Genomic DNA, 10,913 nt, shown 5'->3' on the forward strand with positions numbered 1-10,913 from the left:
GCCCGTACTAGAAACTGGCCTGCAACCCAGGCATGAGCCCTGACTGGGAATGGAACCATGATCCTTTGGTTCACAGGCCCTTGCTCAATGCACTGAGCTACGCCAGCCAGGGCAGAACATAGTCTTTATTAATAGCTCTCCCTTTCTCTTCCAGTTTGAAAACACGGCACTAACAGTTAATATATGTGTATACATGCATGCACATGTGTGTAGTAAAATGACTTACATACATGTGCATATTTATTACTAAAATGAATTTTGACAACTGGTATAAAGATAATAATACTCAGAGGAAAGTAATAAATACCAGAGTATCTTTTAATAATATTCATTTTTTATGTAATTGAGACCCTTATATGTTAATATGCATCCCTCAAGAATTATTATGCTTTTATGGAAAAGTGGTAGGGACATCTAACAGTAATTCTTTTGGACACCATGGAAAATAATAAAACAAAGCATTATTTTAACCATCATTACAAAATAGATGTAAACTAAGTAATCTTGCCTTAAGTCGAACTTTTCCTTAATTTATTACAATTTTAGTAAAGCAATATGAAAGAGGACTCATTGACTTTTTAACTGTATTTTTTCCATTTCCATTTATCCCCCATACCCTCTTCCACCTCCACATGTTCCTCTCCACAATCGCCACATTTGTCCCTGTCCATGAGTCGTTTCTCTTGTATTCTCTATCCCTCCCTCCTCCCACCCACATCCCCACACAGAACCTCAGTTTGCTGTCTATGAGTCTGTCTCTATTTTGCTTGTTAGTTCCGTTTGTTCATTAGATTCCACATATGAGTGATATCACATGGTATTTGCCTTTCTCTGACTGGTTTATTTCACTTAGCATAATGTCATCCAGGTCCGTCTGTGATTGTCACAAAGGGGAAAACTTGCTCCTTTTTCACAGCCAAGGATAATCCACTGTGTAGAAGAGGACTGACTGACTTTTACATTCACTCTGTCTAAAATGTAAACTTAAATGGTTGTCTGTAAATTGGGAACAGGTACTGGATAACGCATTTGAAAAGGGCTCATGTTCAGATTTTTAGGAAATACATGGATTGGCCAAAAAAAACATGTGGTTTTTTACTGTGAAATAAAAGACACATTTTCATTTTCACCAGTAACTTTATTGATTTGGCTATTTTGGGTATGTTGGCTATCTATCTCTCAAATTGTATAACATTGATTGTTCTCAATTAATGCCTTGATTTGATCACTATCAACTTTAACTGGCTTACCTGACCATGGGACTTTGTCTAGTGAGAAATCTCCAGCATGAAACTTCCTAAACCACTTTTAACATGTTCCATCAGTCACAGCACCTTCTCCATACAATGGACAAATCTTTTTTATTTTTTGTGTGTGTTTCAGTTGCATTTTTACCTTTTTTGGAATAATACAGCATAATATGCCAAAAATGTTGCTTATTATCTTCCATTTTTCAATATTCAAGTGGCTACACAAAGGTTCACCACTTTTGATGGAGTTTATTTTAATGCATGCTAATAGGACGGCTGTTATAATACAATCCAACAAAATTGTTTCAAATGAGGTTAAAGACAACTAAGTGCTACTAAACAATCTTATGAAAAAAAACCAAAAGAACTTTCTGGCTGACCAAATATGACACTAAGCATCAATTACCCAATGTATTATAGACAATAAAATCTTATTTCAGTCAAAATAAATGTTAAAATAGATGTTCCTAGTGCTTTCTTCCCACTAAATTCTTTGGGAAATGAAGTACTCTCGTATTTTACAAGCTGATGTTTCTCTAAAATGGCCCACATGATTCATGTTTTCAGATATAGGAACAAAACCTTTCGTAATTCTCTGTGTTCCATTTTACAAATATGTTTATTTAGAGTTAGCAAGGATGAAAAATAAATAAAGTAATAATATGTTATTTAAATTGACCTTTCAATTATATCTGAAAAGGGTCAAGGGCAAAGGTTGCAGAAGACCCAGTGGTTGGTAGGACTAACAGACTTCCATAGGGCGTACTGACTGACATAAAGCTTTAATCAAAGTAAAGGTTATAGCACAGCAGGAGACAGACTGTTCCATTGGAGAGGGTCTGGTACTTCCAGGTGCAGCCCCAGGTTCATCAATTACAGAAGAGATTCTTTGTCTTCACATTATAAACCAATAACACATATGTCTTGTTTTGGGGTTTCCCATTAAAAGTTTATATAAGGATTTTTTTATACACTTCTGGTTATGTGGCTAAACGTAGGCTACATAGGTTGTGCTAGATGGAACCGAATGTAAACCATCAATGCATCCCCCAAATAATGGAGAGCATCTTGCACTGGGCACCAGTAGGGGAGTTTCCCACTGTAAGCTGTGCTTTATGAACGACTAACATATCTCATTCTTATCCTGGCCCAATGTCAGTATCGGGCTTCCTGGCATTCCTGGAGATAAGCACAAAGCTGATGGACTGCAGCTGTAAGATAAACCTATCTTACACAGGACTTGCTAGTCTATTTCATTGAAAAGGAGAAAGGCAGAACCAATAATGAGTTTTCCCAAGTTTATTGTTGAGCGCTGGAATTATGAGAGATATTAAATGCTGAATCTTCTAATGGAATACAAACATCTTAGGAAAAACATCTGATAATTTACATTTGATGAGCATTAAGTAGCCAATATACTCACAGTTCTTTTGGCAAGAATGAGAAACATTTGCAAACAGTGAGGGCCTTTATGCTTTTTCCATTCTTTCTGAGAGCAGTGAGATCACATAGTAATCTCAGACAAGGACAAAGAAGATAAAAGAACTAAGAAGGAGAAGAGGAGAGAGAAGAGAAAGGCAGAGAGGCAGAGGAAACTAATTTATGTAAATTGTAAATGCCCAATAAAAAGTGTGTCTTTTAGCAATCTCCTCAAGTGCATTCATGCAAAATGGGAAAGAAACTCACAAATTCCAGGAGTTATTTAGTAATATTTACTAATGATAGAATATTAGTTATCATAAGAACATAAGGACAGTTTTCACTGGGGCTAAAACTATAGTGATAATCTCAGTTTACAATGGCATCCAACTTAGCCTGTGTAGCAGAGTTTATAGTCCAAGAGGGGATGGAGTATATATAGGTACATAGTAAATCTAGTAAATAGACAATACTTGCATGTGCTGGTGGGTGGTCTGCACATTTTAGAACTCACTGGCCTAATTAGATTCTTATTCTTATGAAAGGTTAAAAAAATCACAGGCAAAATCATGGTATTGAGGAAGCAAATTGTAAATGAATAAGCTCTATGGTAACTATTTATAATTAGGTAGGGGAAATATCTTTCTAGACCCTTCCCTTCTCACTTCCTTTTTTATTCCTTATTCCAAATAATACCATGTGCTTCCAACAAAGCCATTTGTCCCTTGCTTTTAAAAACTGGAGGCCTCATTTGTTTTTATCTCAACTTCACAGAAAGAGAAACGCACTTACTATGGCGGGTTTTCTGGGTCATTGAGACTCCTTTGTGTTCTTTGAACAAAAACTGTAAAGAAAATATATTTTCACCCTAAAATTGTTAAAAATGTAACTTGTGATGTAAAAACTTGCCTTTTACTTTTCCACTTTTGTCAGTGGAATCAAAATATTCTCCAATTTTAAGATGCGGACACCATTGCACAACAGTATTACAGTGATGTGACCATTTACTGTATTTTTCCATGTATATAATGTGCACAATTTTGCCCAAATTTTTGAGAAAAAATGAAGTACCTTATACATGGGTAGCACTAATTCCCTATCTATATAAATTCTTTGAATTTTTAAATTTAAGCTTATGTGTTAAAAGTATAACTCTAGAAAGCAATAATGATATCTGTATGCAAAATGGTACCCTAAAACACAATAATCATTTTTTCTAAATATAAATACATAGAACTGAATTAAAAAATTAAAACAAAATATTATTTTCCTGAAAGTATGGGCCAAAAATGTGGGTGTGCATTACACATGAGAATGCATTATCCACTACACAAGGCAAAATATGGTACATTTGCTCTGGAGATGGCCTTCTCTGACAAGCTTCTCATCTCGTGATTCTAACACAGGTTGGAATAACTGGGTAAAGTATTACTTTTAATCAAGGGCACCTCATTACAGATCAGAGGTAGTTTTCACGTTCCTCATTCAGTATTGACATCTTTCTTAAATTCCTGTCTAGAAGATACAATTCAAAGTATGAAAAGTAATTGAAAACATGGCATTCTAAAGTAGATACTTATTGCACTGTTACTTTTCTTTCTCTGGGCTACGTGTCCAGTTTCCTACTTCCTCTGTGTTTTGAGTGCTTACCATTTCTTTTGTTTCTCAGTTTTTGGTGTTAGTTCTCATCACTGAGAAGGGTAAAAAGCATGAAATTTATTTCCCATTCACCTGGGTATTGTACATCTTGAGGAAAGAACCCCAATTTATTTTAGCTAACTCACAGAGGAGTGACTTTGAGGAATAAAGAATCCCAAGAACAAGAGCTCCTACATTTAAACAGTGTCTGCTATGTCCAGGGTTAGATTTTCTCGGATCACTGTGGTAATTCACAATATCTGTTCTTGCTGGTAGTAAATCTTAATAGATGCTTTTTTTGTATTTGAGCAATTCATGAATGCAACTGTCTGAATTCAGGTGCCAAGATACAGCAGAGCATCAGGAGCAATCGATGTCAGGAAAAGAGGGCGCAATAGGATTCCCAATAAATATCAATCCCTCCTTCCCTTACAAAGACATCTGAAGGTGGCAAGGGGACATTATCTGATATTAATTCCCTTATTTTTTTCAATTTATCCATTCAACAAATACTTATCTAGTACTTACTTTGTGGTAGGTACTGTTATATATAGGTACTGGATATACAGTATCCTTGTGGAGGTTATATTTTAGCGGTAGGAGACAGGCATTCAATTAAAAATGAATATATAAATGAAAATGATGTTAATCACTGTAAAGTACAGAAGAGAAATAGGGAAAACTGAGAGGGGGGATTTTTAGTTATTGATCAGGTAAGGCATTTTTTGAGAAGGTTATAATTAATAAAGTATCTGGCCAGTGGAAAGGAAGATTTGTGTTTTGAGGGGAGAAAAACATTGAGACAGAGGAAACCAGAGGAAGAGTTTGCTTGGCTCAAAGCTTAAACTTCGCTGGTGTTGCTCTGCCTGAATCAGCAATAGCACAGAAAGTTATAAAAGCGTGACAAAGTTGTTCATAAGAATTTTACATTTATCTCCATTCTTTTACTTTTCTTTTTAAAAATGTATTCATATTACATTTATTGGGGTGACTGGTTAACAAAATTATATAGGTTTTAAGTGTATAATTGTATAATATAGCATCTAGATATTCCATGGTGTGTTTACCACCCAAAGTCAAATCTCCTTCTGTCACCATATGTTTGACCCCCCCTTTACCCTTTACTACCACCCACTCCCTCCCTCTGGTACCCACCACACTGTTGTCTGTGTGTATGAGGCTTTTTGTTTGTCTTATCTGTTCATTTGTTGTTTTTTTATTTTAAATCCCATATATGAAGTCATATGGTTCTTAACTTTTTCTGACTTACTTTGCTTAGCATGATGTTCTCAAGCTCCATCCACGTGGTTGCAAATGACAAGATTTCATACACATTCATTGCAGCATTGTTTACAGTGGCCAAGACATGGATATATTCTGGGATATATAGAATTTATATGGGATATATGGGATATATGGGATATACAGAATTTCTGAATGTTGATTATAATGTGGATCAAATGAAGGACCCGGTAAATTGCAGCAGACATAATCGTTAAGCCCAGGTAAACTGTCGGTCTAATGACTTGTTCCCAATAGTACCAGTCCTGGCCATAAAACCAGCTACAGAAATTATAAAATTCCTCCGCAACCAGGAACTGGGGACTCTAAAACCGAAAATACAGATGAAAGTTATAAAAACATTTTCAAATCTTAGGTCAACAAAGAGATGGGAAAAGGAAGATAGTACAAGGACCACTGACAGGAAGAGAAGCTTCCCAGGCGTGTCCTGCTTCTCACAGGCCTGAGTCTGGCAACAGATGACCTTCAAATAAAGAATTGTACATCCAATCTTCAGAAATCTGTTCATCTGAAATAGGATTTTTGAAAACATATAATTCATTATTTTTAATTGGGTAACATTAAATAACAAACAAGAGGTCCACAATTACTAACATGAATAAAACAACTTAATGAGGAAAATTGTGGATGGAGTGAAATACTTTCCACTGTCTCTGGAGCCTCACATGAATCTTCAAACTTATAGCACCACTGACCTGCAGAGGATACGACAATTGGACTCTCTAGGTTCTTCAGAGAATAACAGCCATAAAAACCAACATAATAGCACTTTCCAACTCAACTCTAGTTCTGGCTTTTCTTACATAATGTTTAAAAAATCTTTTAACCTATTTTTAAATATAAAGTAATAATGTCATTAAAAATTTAAATCTAATTGTTATTAGGTGACCTACTTGAGATCTCATTTTTTCTTAATGTATGTGTAATCAGAATGCATGGTGAGACAAAGAATTATTATTTTTTAATTTGGAATTGCCTTTGATTTGTTGCCATAATTAGTTTCTAAATGGATTGCGCAAGTTATAATGTGCCTAAAAGTTACTTGGGGATCTTGTTGAAATCCAGAGTCTGCTTTAATAAGATCTAAAGCAGGTCTGAGGTACTGCAGTTGCAACAAGCTCCCAGGTGCAAGGGCTTAGACTTCACTTTTACCATTCTAATTCAAACATCGTTCAGCTGATAGCTTTCACATTGAGTGAAGTCAAGTCTGGAGACAATGTCAACACAAATATGAGATATTATCGTAATTTTAAAATAAGGATCATCTCATGCCCTGAATACATTGAAGAATTTTCCCAAACAGTGCTTTTTTTTTTTGCAGCCACATTTTTAGATCTGTGGAGACATAAATAGGTTATTCTTTGTATGCCGCAAGCTTGTCTTAAATACTTCGTAATATTGTTTAATTAACACGTAGCAAAAAATAGGCCTCTGAAAGTTAAGAACCACAAAACAATAAAAGAAGTAAACCCCTTTGTTGAAAAGCTCCAATTCCCAAGTTAAAGTCTCATTCACAGCCTAATTGGAACCCAATTACGAATTAAGATAAGTCGAAACAGCTGGAGCAGAAGGCGTGGGAGTGAAATGTACCCTCTGCACTCATTTGATGGGGATCATTACCCGACTCTGCAAACAGTGTGTGATATTTAATATGATTGGGCTAATTTATGTCCAAAGAAGAATGAGTACCTTATGTAAACAAATGGACTGACCTATTAGCTCTGGTTCTTGAAACACTCTATTATCTGATGTTCCAAATGTAGTTATGTGATAAACCTAGGAAATGCTGTTCATCCTCTTCCTACGTATATTCACAGTATTCCTCTTTTACCTTTTGTATAAGGCATCAAGTTCTGTTAGCGTTACAAGCGAAGATGCATTGGTAACAACACGGAGAAGTCCAGTCTTCAGTTGTATGTTTTGTTAGTGTTAAAGAGAAGATAAAGTCTTTGTTTGAATTTTAATTTGATGATTACATAAATATAGTCTGACAGTTCAGGGAACCCTCACATGAAGGAAAATCCCACTTGGTCAAAGCATGCTATTTATGAACACAAGTCAGGCATCACAAGGAAAATTTTTTCTTTTCTTTTTATTGTATCTATGAGATGATAGATGTTAACTAAACCTATTGTGGTAATCACTTAACAACATATGTAAATCAAACTATCATGTTGTACCCCTTAAACTTATACAGTGATGTATGTTAACTATTTCTCAATAAAACTGGAAAAAAGAACATAAGTTATACAGTTAAAAGTAATGACTTCAGTTCTCTAAGGCTTACTTTCCTCCTGTGCAAATAATTGTAATAGTGCATATCTCACTGGGCTGTTAAGAGGAATACATGGAATAATTCGTGTAAAACACTTAGATTGTGCCTGGGCCATGTGACTGCTTAGTGAATATCAACTATCTTTATGTACTGCACTTTGACCCTGCACTTTGATTATTATGATTCATAACATCTTTCTTTCAAGATCAATTCCTACACAAGTTTAATACATTTTCATTTACAGATGGTCCAGTCTGTACATACAGGACACTTAACCGTCCCAACAGGCCTCATTTACAATTATACTATAGAGTTCATGAAAACAAAATCTATGACAGGAAAATATAGTATTTTTGGTATGTACATCAGCATTATGAATAGAAGCTGAAATACTAATGAATACAGTTTCAAAATCCTCTTGGTGCGTTTTCATGTTAAATGGAAACACAAAGACATTACGTTTCTTGTCTGGCATCGTGTTTGGTGATCTATGCCTTGTGCATTTTGAGTGGATAAATCAAGGAAACATACTAATGCATAATCTAAGGTCTACAATCTCCTGTTGCCCTACACACACACTACACCACAAATCCAAATACATGTATACAGGAAATGTGATCTGAAAAAGGGTCCTTGGTAAAGTCTGGTAAATTTGAACTTAGCACATATGATACCAACATGACTCTCCGATTTGATCAAAAGTGAAAAACAACTCATCAATCTCATGGGAAGTGGGATTGCTTAATGGAATCAGCCAGTGGTTCACTAAGCTCATCTTGTTAGGTCTGATGACCCTAGAAAGGGAGTCTGCCAGGGGACCAGTAGCGTCATGCACTGCTATGGTTTACATTGGAATAATATAGCCTGTTGGTGGTATAATTATTTCAGAGTTGGAGAGAGTTCTCCGATTCTATAAGAAAATTAACATCTGGCTACATTTTGTAATATCAAAAAATAATGAAGTGTTTTTTCTGGTACATATGTAATGTGTTATAGTCACAGGATACATGAGCTCTAACTCAATATCTGATGTAGCAATCTCAGATCGAGAAAAACAAAAATTAATATATTCGTGACTATGACCAGATTTGCATTGATGTAGCTAAAGGTAAAATTTTTCCCTTGTGTTTATGCTTCTAGAAAATCTTGCACTTAATTATTGCTGAAATTTCTATTTACACACTCCCCAGGGATTAAATATATATAGAAATGTTCAGCTACTTAGAAGTGACATGGAAGTAATTGTACATATCTTTCGTGACTAATAGAAATACCAAAACATACTTTCTAACTAGCTAAGGCTGACAAGTTTAGATTTATACTCCACGAGCCTGATTATTTATAGTCCATTTATTTCCATACTAACTATAGAACAGTCAGTGAAATGTGACTTATTTTACAGACTGGTTATGGAATTAGTTTGCACATGTTTGAATTTTTCCCCCAATAAAGTTATAACTTTTTTTTAGGAATCTAAAGAAAATCTTTGAACATGTATAATATTAAATAATGAATAATGGTTCTTAAGGAATAAGAATAGCTTCGAATAACATTAGTGAAACTGAAAACAGTTGGTGCTTTTTAAAGGAACAATGTTCAGCAATTAAATACGTAAATTAATCACTATTGAGATAATATAGGTTAGGAAAAATTAAAACAGAGAGCTTCTGTCAGAGAATGACTTGGTAGCAACTCTAAAAGTTTCATTACATGACATACAGGTGCATACATTCAACTTGCAAACTTCCCTGGGCTCCCCAGGTCGCCAAGCACTCCCTCCGACCTTAGCCCCGCCCCCCGTGCGTTTTTTCTACTTCAAACTCCAAATGCTGCCTGAGGTGGTGCCAACAGTATAGGACCTGTGTTGAGCAACTGGTACCGGGAGCAAAAACTGCAGTGTGATGGGAAGCTTCCACTGCTCCTGCTTTCTGTGCGCGGTTTGTAGGAAAAATTCAGACAGCACAACAGTGGCAGTCATGATGGAAAGTTCTACTGCAAATCCTGCTACGGAGAAACATCTGGGCCCAAAGACTGTGCTTTCTCTCGCGCCCATACACACAACGTGGGCAATGATAAGAGTTTGGGCATCAAGAGACAGTAACAACCTCTCAACGAACCCAAACATTTCTAAATTCGCTCAGCAGTAGGGAGAGGATGAGAATTGTTCCAGGTGTGGGGATTTATGTATGCTGCAGAGATCATTAGAGCTGGAAAGCCCTGGCACAAAAACTATTTCTAAAGTGCCAAATGCGGAAAGAGTCTTGAGTCAACAACTCGGAGAAAGAACATGAAATCTATTGTGAAGGTTGCTACACATAAAACTTTGGGCCTGAAATCTTTGGCTATAGCCAAGGAACTGACCCTTGTTCATACTCAGCGAAGGTGTAGACCTCAGATCACACACCGAGACTCAACATAATCTAATATTAAACTACTGTGAAATTCTACCCACACTGAAGCATAACAAGTCACCACCCTGTGCTTGGATAGGCTGACCGACTAGTAGGAAGAGAACACCATATCCCTTTGCTTTATTTGTAAAGAACCATTTCTTTTACATTTGCAATAAACCTCAGTTTGGGGGAAAACATATTTACTATTCAAGTATAACTTTTAAAAGCATGTAACTTTAAATTAAATAAATGATATGATTTAATTTCTATTAAGTTTCAATCTTATTTTTATTTGCATTGCTTTCCAGTTGGAATCAGAACAGCAGTTTCAATAAAGATCTGTACATTTTATCCAGCTTCACTTTCCTGTTCAATTTTTAAAATATAAATAGGCTATAAAAGGCACCAATAGAAAAACACAGGTTTTCTAACAGGTCAAAAGATGGGTTTGCCCTGGCCAGGTGGCTCAGTTGGTTGGAGTGTCCTCCCCTACACCAGAAGGTTATGAGTTCGATTCCTGGTGAGCACACATACCTAAGTTATGGGTTCCATCCTTGATAGGGTGCAAATGGAAGGCAACCAATCAGTGTTTCTCTTTCATGTTGATGTTTCTCCTCTTCTCCCTTCCTCTCTGAA

At 35.9% G+C, this 10,913-nt stretch overlaps 1 pseudogene; it reads left to right on the forward strand.

Annotated features, from left to right (window-relative positions):
- Positions 1-5,722: 5,722 nt before the first annotated feature.
- Positions 5,723-10,272, forward strand: LOC119042633 (cysteine and glycine-rich protein 2-like; annotated as a pseudogene).
- The last annotated feature ends 641 nt before the right edge of the window (positions 10,273-10,913 follow it).

The sequence above is a fragment of the Artibeus jamaicensis genome, unplaced genomic scaffold (assembly GCF_021234435.1).
Source record: "Artibeus jamaicensis isolate MK-2021 breed Jamaican fruit bat unplaced genomic scaffold, CSHL_Jam_final scaffold_286, whole genome shotgun sequence".
In the NCBI taxonomy this organism is placed as follows: Eukaryota; Metazoa; Chordata; class Mammalia; order Chiroptera; family Phyllostomidae; genus Artibeus; species Artibeus jamaicensis.